General features: G+C 49.2%; 1 long non-coding RNA gene across 1 annotated transcript in view; it reads left to right on the forward strand.

Annotated features, from left to right (window-relative positions):
• LOC110261764 overlaps positions 1 to 16,710 on the forward strand; it is a 17,636-nt gene extending 926 nt beyond the window's left edge. The window contains exon 2 of the long non-coding RNA XR_002346265.1: positions 15,710 to 16,710. This is a non-coding gene — a long non-coding RNA (uncharacterized LOC110261764). The remainder of the gene's footprint in view (positions 1 to 15,709) is intronic.

Below are 17,732 nucleotides of genomic sequence, written 5' to 3' on the forward strand. Positions count from 1 at the left end.
CCTGTCGGCTAGGTCCTGTCTTAGAGTATCAGTTGCAGGGGAGAGGGGGCATGCCAGGGAGGGGAGTTGATCCAGGCCTGCGCAGAGAATCCCAGACGCCCCTCGTGGTCACAGGTCCCCAGGAGGAGCTGTCCCTGCTGTAACTCGTCTTTGGGGCCAAGATGTCACAGTGTTGTGCTCAGCGTTCGGGCTAAATGTTTACTTTTAGGATCACAGAGTAGAACTTACCATATTTGACTGTCCTGCCGTCATAGTATTATTTCAGCTTCTGACATTCGAGCCATCAGGTGCTCTGATGACAACATGTAAAAGCCTGTCAGGCTCAGTGTTGGGAGACAATTCGGATGCTCTGTTATCAGTGAGAGGCAGAGTCAGAAGCACTCATACCCTCCCGTCAGCAGGCCTGTCACTTCTGATGGCTGCCCAGTCCGGGCGATCCTTTCCAAAACGGATTAACCCCCCCCCCCCCCGAACTCTGGTGCTATGTCTGGATTACTGTGGCTTGAATTATTGTCACTTAGGCCACTTGCCAGTTTTGCTGACCTCAGCCCCATCTGCAGGCCACCCTCTTCCTGCTTCCTGACTGACGTGCCTACATTATGAGCCTAACAGGACCCTCATTCTCCCGCAACCTTCCCCTGGGGTTGAAAATGACAGAGTGGGCCCCGTGGCCTTTGGAGCAAACCCGGACAGCTTCGCCTGCCCTGTGAGGTCCTCAGGCTCAGGCCTTTGCCTCCTGCCCGGTGTGTCTCTCACCGACCCCGCCCTTGGACCTGGGAACCTGGCAGCTGGTGGACTGGGGATGCTGTTCCCCTGCTTCCATGTTCTCCCCTCCAGGCACTGTCTCTCCCAGGAAGTCCTCCGACCCTCTGCTGGGTGTGTCCTCTCTGTCTGTCATCTCAAAGCTCCTGTCTGGTTGTGCGTCTCATTGTCACCTGTCTCATCACTCGCCCAGGGCACGCCTGGGCAGGGTTCCCCACTTTCCCTCGACGGATGCACTGCTTGCCCTGAAAGACTCTGCGAATGTGTGTTGAAAGCTTCCGACTAGGCCACCTTTATCCATGTTGGATGGTACGTTGGGAGTAAATTGCTTCCTTTTTATTAAGTCGTCAGGAGGAATTAACACCAGGGCTGGGGGAGAGTTCCCTTGCGGCATGGGGGGTTAAGGATCTGGCATTGTCACTGCTGTGGCACTGGTTGGATCCCCCAGTTGGCCTGGGAGTGTCCTCATGCTGTGGGCGTGGCCAACACCCCCCCGCCCCTCCTCCCCAAACCTCCCAAACATCAGTGTCTTCATGCTTTAAAATATTTCTTTCTCTGTGAGTGGTATCTCACTGAAAAATTGAGAGAGAATTGACTATTGCCAGGATCTTGCAGTAAAACCACCTAGTGGTACCAAAGAACGATGTTATTATTTCGCTCTATACATTTGGGGAGGGGCAGAGAGTGCATTTTGTGTTCTTCTCTTAGCCTTTAACCACTGTTATTTCATGTTCCGTGTTCTGTGTGGTGACCGTTTCACCTAGAACATTGCTTGGGATCAATTCAACCTATGCTGTTGTTATGCTTTTTTTTTTTTTTAAACCAAATTAACCCTGCTTTTTCTTCCTCGTTAGGCTTTGTATCATTTCCCCACACAGCCTTGTGTGTTCATGTCAGGATAGTAACGATTGTATCCTGGAATCTTCTATGCTTTTGAGTGTTCTTTCTATTCCCGACTGCTGTAGTTTAGAGAAGAAAGGCTTTTCAAAAGTAAACATTGGAAGGGGTTCTCACTGTGGCGTGGTGGGTTAAGAAGCTGACTGCAGCAGCTCTGATCCCCAGCCTGGCGCAGTGGGTTAAAGGATCTGGCACCGCTGCAGCTGTGGCATAGGTCGCAGCTGTGGCTCAGATTCATTTCCTGACCTGGAAACTTCCTTATGCTGCCAGTGAGGCCAGATAAGCAGAAGCAGCAAGTATTTGACTCACGGTATCACCCTTGCCTCACTTGTCCTGCTCCTGTGATTTGTTCATTCCCCTGAAGCTAGTTTGCCCAGTTCGGGGTTGTTGCAAGCATGAAGCCAGCCTCGTGCTCGAAGACTACTTTTCAGCTGGCAAAGAACCCTCCCACAGGCACCACCCTCTGAGAATGACTGGACCTGGTAGATACTCTTGTGCAAGAAATGCCTGTTTTTTTCCCCAGCATCATTGCACTTTTTCTTGTTCACACCAAAGCTTAACTTACAACCTGTCCAAATGCGTAGAAAAGAATAACAAAAATGGCTGCACAGTGGCTAAAAAGTCAGCGACGAGAAAAAAATCATTATCTGGGTATTCAGCACAATGTTATATGATTTACGTTGATTTCAGGGCTTTAAGAAGGTCGGAGAGTGGTGTCCTTGGTTGATGCAAAGGCCCTCATTGTCCAGTGGATATTCTCAAAGTGTCACTTACTGACTTTTTCTTTCTCTTTCTGGCTGTGCCTGTGGCCTGTGGAAGTTCTCAGACCAGGGATCCAACCTGTACCACATCAGTGACTGGAGCTACAGCCGTGACAACACCTGGTCCTTAACCTGCTGCACAACAAGGGAACTCCATCTCTCACTTGCTATTTTTGTGCCCACATGTTCTGTAGATTACTAAGAGAAGAATGTTGGAGCTCCTGCCGTGGCTCAGTGATTAACGAATCCAACTAGGAACCATGAGGTTTTGGGTTTGATCCCTGGCCTTGCTCAGTGGGTTAAGGATCTGGTGTTGCCGTGAGCTGTGGTGTAGGTTGCAGATGAGGCTCAGATCCCGCGTTGCTGTGGCTCTGGCGTAGGCCGGCAGCTACAGCTCTGATTAGACCCCGAACCTAGGAACCTCCACATGCTGCGGGTATGGCCCTAGAAAATACAAAAAGACAAAAAGACGAAAAAAAAAAAAAAAAAAACAACTAAGAGAAGAACGTTGATGTTGCCAAGTATAATTGTGAATTTGCCTATTTCTCCACTCAGTTCTATCAGTTTGGGCTTCATGGTCTGTTGTTAGATCCATACAAATTGATGGTTCTTGATGAACTGACTTTTTCTAATATTACGTATTGTCCCTTTTTAATCTCTGCTAAATAATTTTCTTTGATAGGATGCCTAATTTTTATGGTATTAATATAGACCATACAGCTTTCTTTTTATTGGGCTTTATGTGGTTTATCTGTTTGATGTATGTATATCATCATATTTAAAGTAGGTTTCTTGTAGACAGTATATATTTATTTTTTGCTTTTGGGGTTTTTTGTTTGTTTGTTTGTTTTTTGGTTTAAATCCAGTCTGTCAGTCTTTGTGAAGTGGTGCGATGTCTTGTGGTGACTGTTTTGGTTGACTCCGTCCTACCGTTTGGTGATTTTTCTGTTTGTTTTCTCTGCTTTTCCTTCTTCTGTTCCCCCCTTCCTGCCTTCTTTTGAGTATTTTTTTCAGTATGCTAATTAGCCTATTAGCTTTTTGGGCTATATCCCTTTGTGTTTTGTTTCAGTCGTTGCTCTAGGGATTCTGACGACGTAGTTTCCACGGTCTACTCAGAGACGATACTTTACAGCTTCAGGAAAAACATGTAGAAGGCTCGCGACCACATAGGTGTCTTTACCTTCTCCTGTATTCTGTCGTTGTCACATGCGTTACACTTACATACGCTGACACCTTCCTAGACAAGAATGTTTAATTATTGCTTTCCACCTCCATACGTATTTCAGGGAGCTTAAAAAGAGAAAGCTATCTCACTTAACCAGATAGCTATCATTTCTGTTGGTTTTTCCTTCATTCTTGAAGTTCCAGGTGTCCCTCTGGGAACATTTTCCTCTGGTCTTAAATTCCTTTAGCAATTTCGCTTAGAACAAACATACCAGCAATGACTTCTTTGGTTTTACTTCACCATTATTTTACGTTCATCCCTGAAGGATATTTTCATTGGCTACAGAAATCTGAATTGGGAGTTCCCATCGTGGCACAACGGAAAGGAATCCAACTAGGAGCCATGAGGTCGTGGGTTCGATCCCTGGCCTGGCTCAGTGGGTTAAGGATCTGGCATTGCTATGAGCTGTGGTGTAGGTCGCAGACGCGGCTTGGATCCTGTGTGGCTATGGCTGTGGCGTAGGTCGGCAGCTGTAGCTCTGATTTGACCCCTAGCCTGGGAACCTCCATATGCCGCAGGTGCAGCCCTATAAAGAAAAAAAACAAAAAACAAAAAAAACCAAGACATCTGAATTGGTGTTTCTTTCAGCACCTTAAAGATTTTACTCCACTGCAGTTAGGATTTCTGATGAGCAATCCTTTGCGTTATCTGGCATTGGAAGTATCTGAATGACTGTTCTCACACGTATGGTGTCATTTTGCTATGACTGCTTTTAAGTCTGTATTTTTGCTTTTCAGCAGTTTTTTTCTTTTTTCCTTTTTGATGTGTGTAAGCATGGCTTTATTTATTTATCTTTTTAGTTTATCTTGGTTGGGCTCACTGAGCTTCTTGAATCTATAAATTGATGTCTTTTACAAAATTTGAGGAGTTTTTAGTCATTATTTCTTCAAATATTTTGACTGTCGTACATCTTTCTCCTCTTCTTCAGGGGCACCAGTAATAGGTGTGTTGTTCCCCTGTCCCTCGGACTGCTTGTATTTCAGTCCTTTTCCTGTGCGTTCTCCAGATTGGATAATTCCTGTGGATCCATCTTCAAGTTCACTGACACTTTTCTCTGTCATCTCCATTCTGATATTGAGCCTCTCATATGCCTTTTTTCTTTTGGACATTCCCCACCCCGCTTTTTTTACCCTTTTTTAGGGCTGCACCAGTGGCATATGGACGTTCCCAGGCTAGGGGTCGAATTGGAGCTGCAGCTGCTGGCCTACACCACAGCCACAGCAATGCAGGATCTGAGCCACATCTGCAACCTACACCATAGCCATGACATTACCAGATCCCCAACTCATTGAGCAAGGCCAAGAATTGAACCTACTTCCTCATGGATACTAGTCAGATTTGTTTCTGCTGCACTGCAGTGGGAGCTCCCTGACATTCTATTTTTCAATTCCGAAATTTCCATTTTGCTCTTTCTTACAGTTTTTCTTTCCCTGTTGCCAATTTCTCTTTATTTTCATCTCAGAAGTCCTCACATTTACCTCATGGAAGAAGGTTATAATGGCTGGTTTAAATGATTGGCAAAAAAATTGTTAGTTTTATATACACTGCCTCATGTCTTTGGTCGCTTTCCCTTGTCCACTTTGATTCTCTCTGTTTCTGATGCACCTGCTCTGGGGCTCCAGCTTGCCTGTTGGGCTCCCGCACCCACTGCCCCGTCCTGCACTGGGCAAGCGCTGTACTTGATGAGCCATGTCAAAGGTGTGTCTTGGGGTCTCAGCTGGGCTATCAGGTCTCTGCCGACTAGATTCAGACCATTGATTCCTTTTAGATCCCCTCCTTTAATGGTGTCTTTGATCCTGAACCATTTCAAGTAAATTGAAGTTTGATTCATTGATAGAAAATTCACAAGTCCAGTCCAGCCAATGTAATGCTTTGGTGCAGCATGGCTGTCATCTGAATAACTCTTCCCATTCTCTGCACCTGTGGCATTTCAGGGGGAAAAGAATGTCGTGCACATTTGATGCCACCCAACATTTTCTGCCCAAGTATAACTGCAGGTAGCCCTCAGGAGTGTAATCCTGTGTTTTTCTTACACTCCATGGTGCCCGAATGGAATGAACACGTCTGAGTGTTGCTGTCAGTACAGGAAGCTGAGACAAAGCCTTGGTTAATAGGACTGATATAAAAGGAGTGGTCTGTCATTCATCTGCCACGATCTGCTCTATTAGGTTGCTGGCAGCCTTTAGCAAGGTGGAAAATTGATGGATGGATGGAAGAATTCGTTCCCTCTTCAGCAGACATTTTTGGATCACTCGTTATGTGTCAGGCAGCAGAAGAGGACTCTCTTGGCGGGTGGGTGAGGCTCCCAGGCAGAGCTCTGGTGCCTGTGGGATACGGGTTTGTTGAGGAGAGGCTGTGGAACAGCAGGCTCTGCTCTTTCTGCCCAGGCGGAGAAAGGGGAGAGGAACTCCAGCAGAACTGGTGCAGGAAGCCACAGGGGAGGGGCTTAGGACCCGTATTTGCTGTAACAACATCAGTAATTTTTTTTTCTTGTGAGGGCCACACCTGCAATATGTGGACGTTGCCAGGCTAGGGGTCGAATCGGAGCTGTAGCCGCCAGCCTACGCCAGAGCCACAGCAACGTGGGATCCGAGCCGCGTCTGTGACCTACACCACAGCTAGTGGCAACGCCAGATCCTTAACCCACTGAGCAAGGCCAGGGATCAAACCCACAACCTCATGGTTCCTAGTCAGATTTGTTAACCACTGCGCCACAACAGGAACTCCAAGCACTTTATTATTTTAATCCAGGTAAATCTAATTTGTGTTAAGTTGAGGTAAATGAACTTGATACAAATGGGAAAGGATTGCAGATTAGAGAGGTGTGATGGAAAGCTCTCAGGAAAATATGCTGAAGGTTCTGAGACCATCTGACATTAATATGTGAAGATTTTTATTAAAGGAAACAGATGAAATCAATGAATTGTAATGATGACTGATTGGTTTCAAAATTGTGGTAAAATACATGTAACATAAAATTTAGGAGTTCCATCGTGGCTCAGCAGTTAACAAACCCGACTAGGATCCATGAGAACTCGGGTTTGGTCCCTGGCCTCGCTCAGTGGGTTAGAGATCTGGCATTTCCGTGAGCTGCGATGTAGGTCGCAGATGTGGCTCAGATCTGCATTGCTGTGGCTGTGGTGTAGGACCAAAGAGGCAGCTCCGATTCGACCCCGAAGCTGGGAACCTCCATATGCCACAGGTGTAGCCCTAAAAAGACCAAAAAAAATTTGCTTTCTTAACCATTTTATGTGTACCGTTCATTAGCTTGGAGTACAGTCACATCACTGTACATCCAAGTGCCAAAACGCTGTCCATCCAGCAAAAATGAAACTCTGTGCCCATTAACCCACTCCTCTGTTCTTTTCCCTCCTGGCTTCTGGCAGCCACTAGTCTACTTTCTTTCTCCGTGACTTTGACTATTCGAGGGACCTCATGAATAGAATCACCCAGTGTTTGTCTTTTGCAACGTTCACTTTTTTTTTTTTTTTGGCCTTTTTGTCTCTTAGGGCCACACTGGCAGCATATGGAGGTTCCCAGGACAGGGGTCGAATGGGAGCTGTAGCCGCTGGTCTATACCACAGCCACAGCAATGCGGAATCTGAGCCACACGTGTCACATGGATTAACCACTGAGCCACGACGGGCACTCCATGTAACTTTCACTTTTCATGATGTCTTCAGGTTTATCCACATTGTAGCACATGTCAGAATTTCCTTCCTTTCTTAGGTGGGATGTGCCTGTGGCATGAGATAGTTCCCAGGCCAGGGATGGAACCCTCACCACAGCAGCAACCCTCGCCACGGCAGTGGCAAAGCCCAATCCTTCACTGTTAGCCACCAGGGAACTCCAACTTCCATTTCTTTTCAATGACAAACCTTGGTTTGGTCTGAGAGGAGAGACCACCTCCTGGTCTTGCAGGTCTTAGGCGACTTGAGGGCTCGTTTTCCCCTCCCTTTAGAAAGAGGGTCCAAACCAGCATTAGTCCTTGGGTCACATGTGCACTTGAATTAGAAAGGGTGACCCAGCTGCTGCAGCCCCTTGAGAACCTGGCTTGGCCAACTGAGCTGGCTGGACGTCTTCCTGTCTTTGTGTCCCTTGGTCCTCATTGCGTGTAAAAAACGCACTCCTGAAAAGTTGAGAGTTATGTTTTATTCTGTGGACAAAACTTAGTACTTAGGCCTGGGACACAACATCTCAGGTAACTGCAGAGGTCAGGGAAATAGCCAAGACCTATGGGAGTTTTGCAGTAGAGACCAGCTCGTTGCAACATCAAAAGATTACTGTTAAGGGCAAGCCGCTTTCTCAAGGTACGGCATTCAGTTCCTTCTGTGTGTGGGAAGATGCAAGAGTCTGGGCTCACTGAAGTCTTTCCTTTGGTGTGCACCTCCGCTCTCTGCGGCGGGTGTCCTGTGCTCCTCGTCTTGAGCCCTCTCGGGGCTCACCATCGGGGGTGGCTGCAGTGGCTGACGGCTGCAAGGTGCTTGTTACGGATCCAGCCGGTGGTCTTCTTCGTTCACATCCAAGTGCTGAGATGACACTCACTGGTTGCCCACAAGGCTTGGTTCGCAGGACTCTGGTGGCCTGAACATGAGGTCCATCAGGAGACAATAGATGTCCATTTATTATGCAGAGTGCCTGGGTGCGTGGCTCCGCAAACAGTAAGGAGGGATTTGTGCAGGCAGCCTGGGGAGACCTGGAGCTGGAGCTGGAGCTGCCATTGTGGGCTGAGGGGGTGGGGGGGCCTTAGGACCGCGGAGAGACGTGGTTACGCCGTGAGTGGGGAAGGATGCGCTGTCTTCAGGAGATACTTTATCTGCCCACACGGCAGGGCAAGTAGCAGGCTCTTAGATGAGCAGTAGCCTCTTGTCGGGCACTATTGATCTTCTTGGGAACTCCATAGAAGGCAGTGAACTCCAAAACTGTGTGTCTTTCAGAGACTTCTATTGTTTAATATATTCAAGGGAATTAGGTCTCAGTAGGAGGAGTGTGTGTATACACACACACACACACACACACACACATATATTTTTATGGCTAAACCCACAGCATATGGAAGTTTCCAGGCTAGATGTTGACCTACAGCTGTGACCTATGCCGCAGATGTGGCAACACCTGATCCTTTAACCCACTGTGCTGGGCCAGGGATCAAACCATCACCTCTGCAGCAGTCAGGTTCTTAACCCACTGTGCCACGGTGGGAACTCCCCAAAGTGGGTATTTTTAAAGAGAAATTGTAGATAAACCATGAGATGATCCCATGGGCTGTTTCACCTTTTCTGTCGCTAATGCTGGGTATTTAAAAGCAATCAATTCCTTCCTAACTCAAAGTAATGACTGATACACCGAAGGCCATGAATCTTTGTAATGGAGCTGGGGTTAATTTACTTAATTGCAGGTTTCGAAGCAGTGCTCTCTTAAACTTTGTGCTCAGCTTTATTAATTTTCAGAAGCTGGGATTAACTTCGCTGTCGCTGTGATTCTTTTTGAATTCATATTCAAGTACTGCCACGTCCAGCGCTGCAGCAGCGGGAGACCCTGGAAGAGGGAAGGCTCGGCCTAACAGCACAGAAGGCTCTTACGTCTAGAAAGCGGGGGACCAGGAAGCACTCTGTTCCGCAGAACAAGGGCCCTAGGCTCTAGCCCACGTGACTTTTATTAGGGAAGGTGACGTAGGGTCGTGAGCAAAATCAGGTGCAGGTCATGACAAAGCTCTCTCTTCGTGGTAGTGCTTTTGCACCTGCACCACATTTGTTCACTGCCTCGTTCAGCAGTTTCCGTGGTCTCCGCCAAAGTACTCATTGCACACCCCAAGCCCAGTGACGAACTATTACATTGAATCTGGACAGCTACATTCCCCCCCCCACCTTTTTGGTCTTTTCTTAGGGCCACACATGCTGCACGGGGACGTTCCCGGGCGAGGGGTCCAATGAGAGCTGCAGCTGCGGGCCTATGATACAGCCACAGCCACACGGGATCCTTAACCACAGAGTGAGGCCAGGCAGCCTCATGGATACGAGTCGGGTTCGTGGCCGCTGAGCCAGGACAGAAACTCCCAACGATCCCCCTTTTAATCAACGCTTCCCACAAGAAGGTACCTACACTTTCTGATAAGCTGCAGATATTGACAACTGAAGGTCACGCCTGAGTGTGCGTGGGAGGTGCTTCCTGAGTGATGCCATGTGCCACGTGCGTCCTTGGCACCAGGGAGTGGTGCCAACCACACAGTCTTGCTCTCACTGAACTCACCTTCTGGAGGAGGGAGGCAAAAAGTCATCAGCAGACAAATAAAATCATTTCAGGTATTAAACATTGTGGAGAAAATACACCAGGATCCTGATTTTCAAACGTGCTGTGTGTGTGTGTGTGTGGAAGCGGGGGTGTCCAGAAAGGCTCCAAGCTCTGTCTTGTGAGCTCAGAGAGACCGCTGGGCTCTGTCCAGTCCCTCTTCCTACACCCTCCCCTGTTCGCGTTCTTTCTTTCTTTCTTTGGCCACACCTGCAGCATTTGGAAGTTCCTGGGCTAGGAGTCAAATTGGAACTGCAGCTGCCGCCTACACCGCAGCCACAACAAGGGGTCTGAGCTGCATCGTACGTAACCGGTACATATGTGCCCATTTATGTAAACTGACACATTTACAAATTGGTCTTCAGGAGACGGAAGAATAATGGAATTATTTTCTTTATAGAAACCGTAGAATTTTCAGGCAGAGGGGAACTTTAACAAAAAACTCGCTGTTTGTTTTATGGGTGAAGCTGTGACACACAGACAGATGAGTGACACTGGGACAGAGCAGAGCCATCCTAGAAGCCAGCTCTCTGCATCCCCTTTCCACTGGGGGGGCTACACACAGCGCACGTGCCCTCACTCCCCACTCTGCCAGGCCCCAGCTGGCTTCGGAGCTCCGATTCTATCATCCAGTAACCTTAGAGTCACTCCCTTGGGAGTTCCTTGAATTCCCGGGGGTAAGTCAGTTATGACCTCAGGTAGATCAAACATTTGGCCTGAGAATTCATTGTACCTTTTTCATTTTACTTGCTTTATTTTTATTGTTAATTTTTTTTTTTTTTTTTGCTTTACAGGGCTGTACCTGTGACATATGGAAGTTCCCAGGCTAGGGGTCGAATCGGGGCTGCAGCTGCCGTCCTACACCACAGCCACAGCAACGCCAGATCCGAGCCTTCTGTCTTTTTTTTTTTTTTTTTTTTTTTTTGTCTTTTGTCTTTTTTTGTTGTTGTTGTTGCTATTTCTTGGGCCGCTCCCGCGGCATATGGAGGTTCCCAGGCTAGGGGTTGAATCGGAGCTGTAGCCACCAGCCTACGCCAGAGCCACAGCAACGCGGGATCCGAGCCGCTTCTGCAACCTACACCACAGCTCATGGCAACGCCAGATCGTTCACCCACTGAGCAAGGGCAGGGACCGAACCCGCAACCTCATGGTTCCTAGTCGGATTCGTTAACCACTGAGCCACGACGGGAACTCCAGATCCGGGCCTTCTCTCAAGAACCTGCACCACAGCTCACGGCCACGCTGGATCCTTAACCCACTGAGCGAGGCCAGGGATTGAACCCGCACCCTCACAGGTACTAGTCAGGTTCTTAACCACAGCAGGAACTCCCTGTCTCGGCAATTCTAGGCCCTTACATTTCCGTATGTATTTAGATTCAATTTGTCTCTTTCCACACCAAACCAAACCAAGCCAAAACAATACAATACTGCTGGCGTCTGATTTGGGTTGCACTGCATCGGTAGTTCAATTTGGTGAGAATATTTACAATATTCTTTCAATCTGTGAACATAGAATAGCTTTACACTTATTTAGGCTTAAAATATTTTTTTTTCTCAGAGTTCCCTTGTGGTACATCAGGTTAAGGATCTGGCATCACTGCAGTGGCGCAATCCCGGCTGTGGCACAGATTTGATGCCTGGCTCGGGAACTTCCACATGCAAATGTTTTCTCTAAAAGATATTGAAGTTTTTCATACGTCTAAAGTGTCATTTTCTATTTTTTTAATAGTAGGTAGAAGTTACCTTTTGTATGTTGTAGGATCTCCAACGTTACTCAATTTCTTTCTTTTTTTTTTTCCTCAAGCATGTTTGCTTGTATTAGTTCTATAAGTAGTTTCCATTTGCCACAATTTTTTAAGTTTTTTTTAATTAAAGTATAGTTGGTTTACAAAGTTGTGCCAACTTCTTTCGTACGGTAAAGTGTGGTATAGATCGCAGACTCGGCTCAGATCTGGCATTGCTGCGGCTCTGCTTCGGTCCCTAGCCTGGAAACTTCCATATGCTGCGGGTGCGACCTTAAAAAGACCAAAAAAAAAAAAAAAAAAAAATTGGTGGGTGAGAATCTCTCAAGAAGAAAGTAGAATAAGAATTCCGCGTTAAACTGGGATCTTGAACATATCATTTCACTCCTAAAATCCCAGGCAATCAATAGTGAGGATTTTTAAAGAGATCCCACAGGACTGGGAGAACAGACCTCCCAGATTAAAACAGGGGCAGAGCTTCAGCTCTCCTGTCCTGTGTGTCCTTTGAGAGGTGACTCTGCGGCATCTCACACGGGAAAGTGTCTCTCTTGCATCTCTGCGCACTCGACAAAAATATCCTCAAAGAAGTAAAGGAGGAGTTCTCCTGTGGCTCGGTGGGTTAAGGATCTGGCGCTGTCACTGCAGCAGCTCCAGGGGCTGCTGTGGCGCGGGTTCGACCCCTTGCCTGGGAACTTGCACATGCCTCGGGCTCGTCATTTTCCCGGTGTCATTTGTGGACGAGTGCATCCTCCCCCCGCATCTGTGGGGCTGCCTCCTTCATCTACAAAGATACCTATCGAAGGCGCCTGCAGTGACTTCCCACGGCTGTTTATCTCTGGGCCTGAAAGTGTGGGGTTGGCCCTCCCCTGGGGCCGCCCCACCAAAGCCTCAGGGGTGGGGCTGTGACTCTCCCAGCTCCCCCTCCAGGTGGGAACATTCTGGGACTTATTCGGCACCTCCCCCCAGAGTTTCTCCCTGGAACCGGCTCCCTGGTGCACTTTCCAGCGGCCGCTGTCCCCACCGCCCTGCCCGCGTCCCCCCATCAACCGTCTCAGAGCTTCTCCATCTAAACCTGTGTGTGTGGATGTGCCTCTGGCCCCCATCAGTCCCACTGGTTTCTGTGTCTGTTGTTTGGCCTTGTGAAGCGGGCGAACTCACCCCACATCCCACAGCAGGTGGACATGAGAACTGGCCTCCAAACCCCCACGGTGGCCTCAGGGTTTGGCTTTAGTTTTGACCGTCCTGGCCTTCGCCCACGTGGCCCCCTTGCCTGGTTTCTTACCACCTTCCCCAGCGGGTCATTCTCTGCTGTGACTTCAGACTTGCTTCACTTAAGATAATTTGGACTTTCCTTCGGGCTGTGGCTCGGGTAGGTGCCACCCAGGCTATGATGGAAAAGCAGACCTGGAGGAGCAGCAGGCAGATCATCAGCAGTTACCAACGTGGTGCCCCTTGGGGCCTTCTGGGGCCTTCCAGGTGTATCTCGAAGAAAAAGCGGCAGTCCCACCGCACAAGAACAAGCAGAAGCCTGCACTGATTTCACAATTCAGCTCTTAATCTTGGGAGGTTGGAGAGGCTGCACATGGCCTTCGGCCTCCAGTCCCAGAGCCTCGCTTAGGACTAACGTGGGGCAGCCAGGGGGAGGCGCGGGCTAATCACCTCTGGTTTCTTTGGAGGAATTCGACATTGACCTCAGAACCCACTGTCGCTCCCCTATAACCACAGGTCAAGCTTCGAACAAGCAACGTGCGTGTGGTGCTTCTCTACCAATGCGCTTGTAGCCTCCTTAGTTTTGAGTTTTTTAAAAAAACAATACAGCTCTACTTATGCTTTCCACACTTGTGTGAATTTTATTTTTTTCATTTTTTAAAGTTTTATTGAAGTACAGTTGGTTTGCAACGTTGTGAACGGCTATGGTCATTCCGTGTACGTACCTGGACCCCGACGGTCTGGTGCGGGATCTGAAGTCCAGAGCGCGTGAAACCAGCAAGAGAGCCCCCGCGAAGCATTCTTAACCCTTTTTATTCCTGCTGGGGCGAACTGCATGATACGACAGTCCAGGTGACAAATCGAAGACACGGACGGGACCACATGATCGTGGGGACTGGCACTGGTCTGGGGGAGGGGCTCGGTGCGGTGAGGGCTGAAGGGTTCAAGGTCAAGAGCCAGCCCATCATTTCTGGGTCAGGTCTGGAGAACACTGGGACGGGTTAATGTCTCGGAAGGCCCACTGTGCCCGCTTTCCGTTTTCAGCCCTTTCTGTCCCAGGCTCGTGATCCGGCTCAGCCCTGAGCAGAGCTTAGCTAAGCGACCAGAGCTCTGGAGCCGCCAGCTCTGAGGCCACGGTGTGCAGAAAAGCCGAGGGGACTGTTCTGCAACCTTTCTGTTACCGGCTTCTTGTCGGTGCCTATGGTGTTGTCTGTGATAAATGTTATTCTATGACACAGACGCAGGAGTTCCACTAACTTTACGTGGATGCTTCCAAAGCCAGGGGCAGACACCCTTGGTTTCTTTCCTTTTTTCTTTTTCTGCAAGCTTTCGTGGCGTGACCATCCTCTGATGTCTTCTCAGATTTTCAGATAAATGGCTTTCATTTACTTCGCCTGCTTTGTGGCTCTTGGTACAGGGTTCAAGTGTCATTGGCATCAAAATCACAAGCGGTTGGTCCCCCTCTTGGGGCGATGGGCCCCCGGTTTTCCTCTGCGGGGAGCTGCCTGTTCCCCAGAGCCGGGCCCGGTGGGGAGCGGCCACAGGCCCAGCCAGGATGGGACACAGTTGTCTAACTCCGCTCCCTGCTCCTGGTGCTTTAATTACACGTTTGCCCCAAGGAACAGCCCCTGGTTCCACCCGCGTGATGTGATTATCTCAGAAAGCCCTGTAGACTCCAAGAGCTGTAATTAAGGAGCAAGAGAGTCCTTGTTGCGATAATTGCAAGGTGGTGGCAGAGGCCTGGGAGTTAAATACTTTTCAGGCCACATGTATCTGCACGTGTTCCTTTCTGTCTGTTCCTTGCCCGCAAAGTACCCCAATCCCGGGTGACCGAGAGTGAGTTCAGTGAGTGCAAGTGCTGGTTTCGGCCCATGCAAGATCTCCAGGCAGCTGACCAGCCTGCGGTGCAGCACCTGCTCCAGGGCCTGACCCTGCGAGGCCCACCTGCCCCTGGGCTCCACGTGGTCCCCGGAGCCATCACCCTCACCATTAACTAGAGTGCCTTCCTCTCTCCAGCTCTCTGTCCCCTGAGGACAAGGAGGAAACTTCCTGTGCTCCACACCCCTCCGTCCCAGCCTCTGTTTTTTTTTTTTTTTTTTTTTTTTTGTCTTTTTGCTATTTCTTGGGCCGCTCCTGCGGCATGTGGAGGTTCCCAGGCTAGGGGTCGAATCGGAGCTGTAGCCACCGGCCTACGCCAGAGCCACAGCAACGCGGGATCCGAGCCGCGTCTGCAACCTACCCCACAGCTCCCGGCAACGCCGGATCGTTAACCCACTGAGCAAGGGCAGGGACCGAACCCGCAACCTCATGGTTCCTAGTCGGATTCGTTAACCACTGCGCCACGATGGGAACTCCCCCAGCCTCTGTTAATAGCACTCAACACCCTGGAATTACCCAGTGTCTCCCAGCTCCATGGTCACCGTCAGGGCAGTGGCACCCTCTCAGTGGAGTGACTGCCTCGCCAGGCCCTCCCTTAGCCTTCCTCCAGCCCTGGGCTCTGAGGATGCTTCGCCTCTGCCATCTTCAGACGTTCTTGCTGTGTGGTCATTGGCTTTCTTCTCTCACCTCTGCCACCAGCTGAGAGTGACAGCTCTGCTACCCTATCCAGTGCCTGGCAGAGGCCCTCAGTAAATACGACTGGCTAAATGAAAGAGGCCTGGTGTTATCTTTCTCTCTCTTTTTGCTCCAGTTATCATGACTGGGGTTACTGGGTGAGGGGCAGACTTTTACCCCAAAGTAAGAAGTCCAGCTCTTCCAGAAAAATCTTAGGTGGTCAGAAATCTGGGCAAGAGCTGGTCCCACAAAGTATTCTTTCTTTAATGCAGGCCGGCTCGGTGGTGAATTCCTGCAGGACGTGTTTACTCAGAGACTGGATTGGAGGCCATTCGAGGAGCATCCCAAAGTCACTCCCAGGTGCCCAGGTTCTAGACTCACAGCCTCATGAATATGTCACACGGGCAGGTTCATGACAATGAAGGAGCCCTTCCCCTGGCCCACGTGTTTCTCTCTGTAGATTCGACTTTCCTTCGCCCCTGAAACACCCAGCTGCAGGAGACAGAAGAGGGACACCACCCCTCTTTGGACTTCCTGGATCCCAGAGATCGACGACCTAAACTTGGACGGCACGCTGAGAGCCCAGACGTTGGCTGGAGCCGAATCTCTGTGCGGACGTGGGTTAGCATCGCCCTGGAGATATTCCTCCGCAGGAGCATAATGAGGGGGTAATGAAAGGATATGAGACCCTAGAGCGGAAAGGGGCGTTAAAGGAGGGAGCAGGAGGAGGGCCCCAAAAGAAGTGCAGTCAGCTCCGTTCAAACCTAGTGCAGGACCTGGAATCTGAGTGTTACGGATTTAGAACCTATTTGAGACCTATCCCAAAGGACTCTTGTGAAAATCAACACAGACAGACTCTGGAGGTCGGAGTGGGGAGCTCTTTCGCACGGACGGCTCCACATCAAGGATTCCAACGGGAAGGGAGGTACCTTCCCTCTATGGCAGGAAGCGACCCTGCTTTACCAGCTAGAAGGAGGCGGCAAGACTTTCTCCTCGCCTGGCAACAGCTCAGCCAATGAGAAGCCGCTGTACTTGGAGGTCCGAGTTTCCTCCAATAGTCTGTTTGTTTACAGCAGCTCCTCCCCACGCCCTCGTCTCCGTAAGGGTTCCCTCTGCTTACTTGGCTGTGCTTCCCCGTAGTTGCGTTCCCCAAACTGCTGTATAAATCCACCTTGCTGGGAAAATAAACCGTCTTATTGTTTTAGCTTAGCGCTACGATGATGCCTGTAAAATAGAGTTTTTTGAAAATCGAAATATAGTTGATTTACACTGATGTGTTCGTTTCTGGGTACAGCAGTGATTCCGGTATACGTATATGTATTCCTTTCATTATAAAGGTATTGCAAGACATTGAATACAGCTCCCTGTATTAGTCAGTGGGTCCTCGTTTCTATTTCATATGTAGTAGTTTTTGTTTGTTTTTTCTTTTTCTTTTTTTTTTAGGGCCGCACCCGAGGCCTATGCCACAGCCACAGCAACGCAAGATCCAAGCTGCCTCTGCAACCTACACCACAGCTCGTGGCAACGCCAGATCCTTAACCCACTGAGTGGGGCCAGGGATCGAACCTGCAACCTCATGGTTCCTAGTCGGGTTGGTCCGCCGCGCCCCAACAGGAACTCCTGTAGTAGTTTGTATCTGCTAATCAATCCCAAACTCCTAATTGATCCCTCCCTCCCCTTCCCCCTTTGGTAACTATAAGTTTGTTCTATGTCTGTGAGTCTGTTTCTGTTTCATAAATGAGTTCTTTTGGAGCATATTTTAGATTCCACTAGAAGTGATATCATGTGATATTTGTCTTTCTCGGTCTGACTTACATAATGATCAGATGCAGGTCCGTCCATGCTGCTGCCAATGGCATTCTTTCCTCCTTTCTTTAGCTGAGTAGTAGCCTCTTGTGTATATGTACCACCTCTCTTTTATCCATTCATCTGTTGATGGACATTTAGGATGCTTCCGTATTTCGGCTCAAAAGGAGTCTTGATTCACGAGCTTTATCCTCCTGACTAGCTGCAGTGCTCAGGCCTCACGTGGTCCATGGGGGACTTAAACAGTGAGGTGTAACTGATGCGGTTTCTGCTGGTCCTGACTCTCAGCTTGCTGGATGGACGGCTGGAATACTGCCCGGAGAATGATGACGCCTTTGGGGAGTAGCACGAGCCCTCTTGTCAGAGTGGAGCCGTGAATCTTTTTTTTTTTTTTCTTTTTACAGCCGTACCTGTGGCATATGGAAGTTCCCAGGCCAGCGGTCAAATTAGAGCTGTGGCAGTAGGTCTATACCACAGCCTCAGCAACAC

The sequence above is a fragment of the Sus scrofa genome, chromosome 7, assembly GCF_000003025.6.
Source record: "Sus scrofa isolate TJ Tabasco breed Duroc chromosome 7, Sscrofa11.1, whole genome shotgun sequence".
In the NCBI taxonomy this organism is placed as follows: domain Eukaryota; kingdom Metazoa; phylum Chordata; class Mammalia; order Artiodactyla; family Suidae; genus Sus; species Sus scrofa.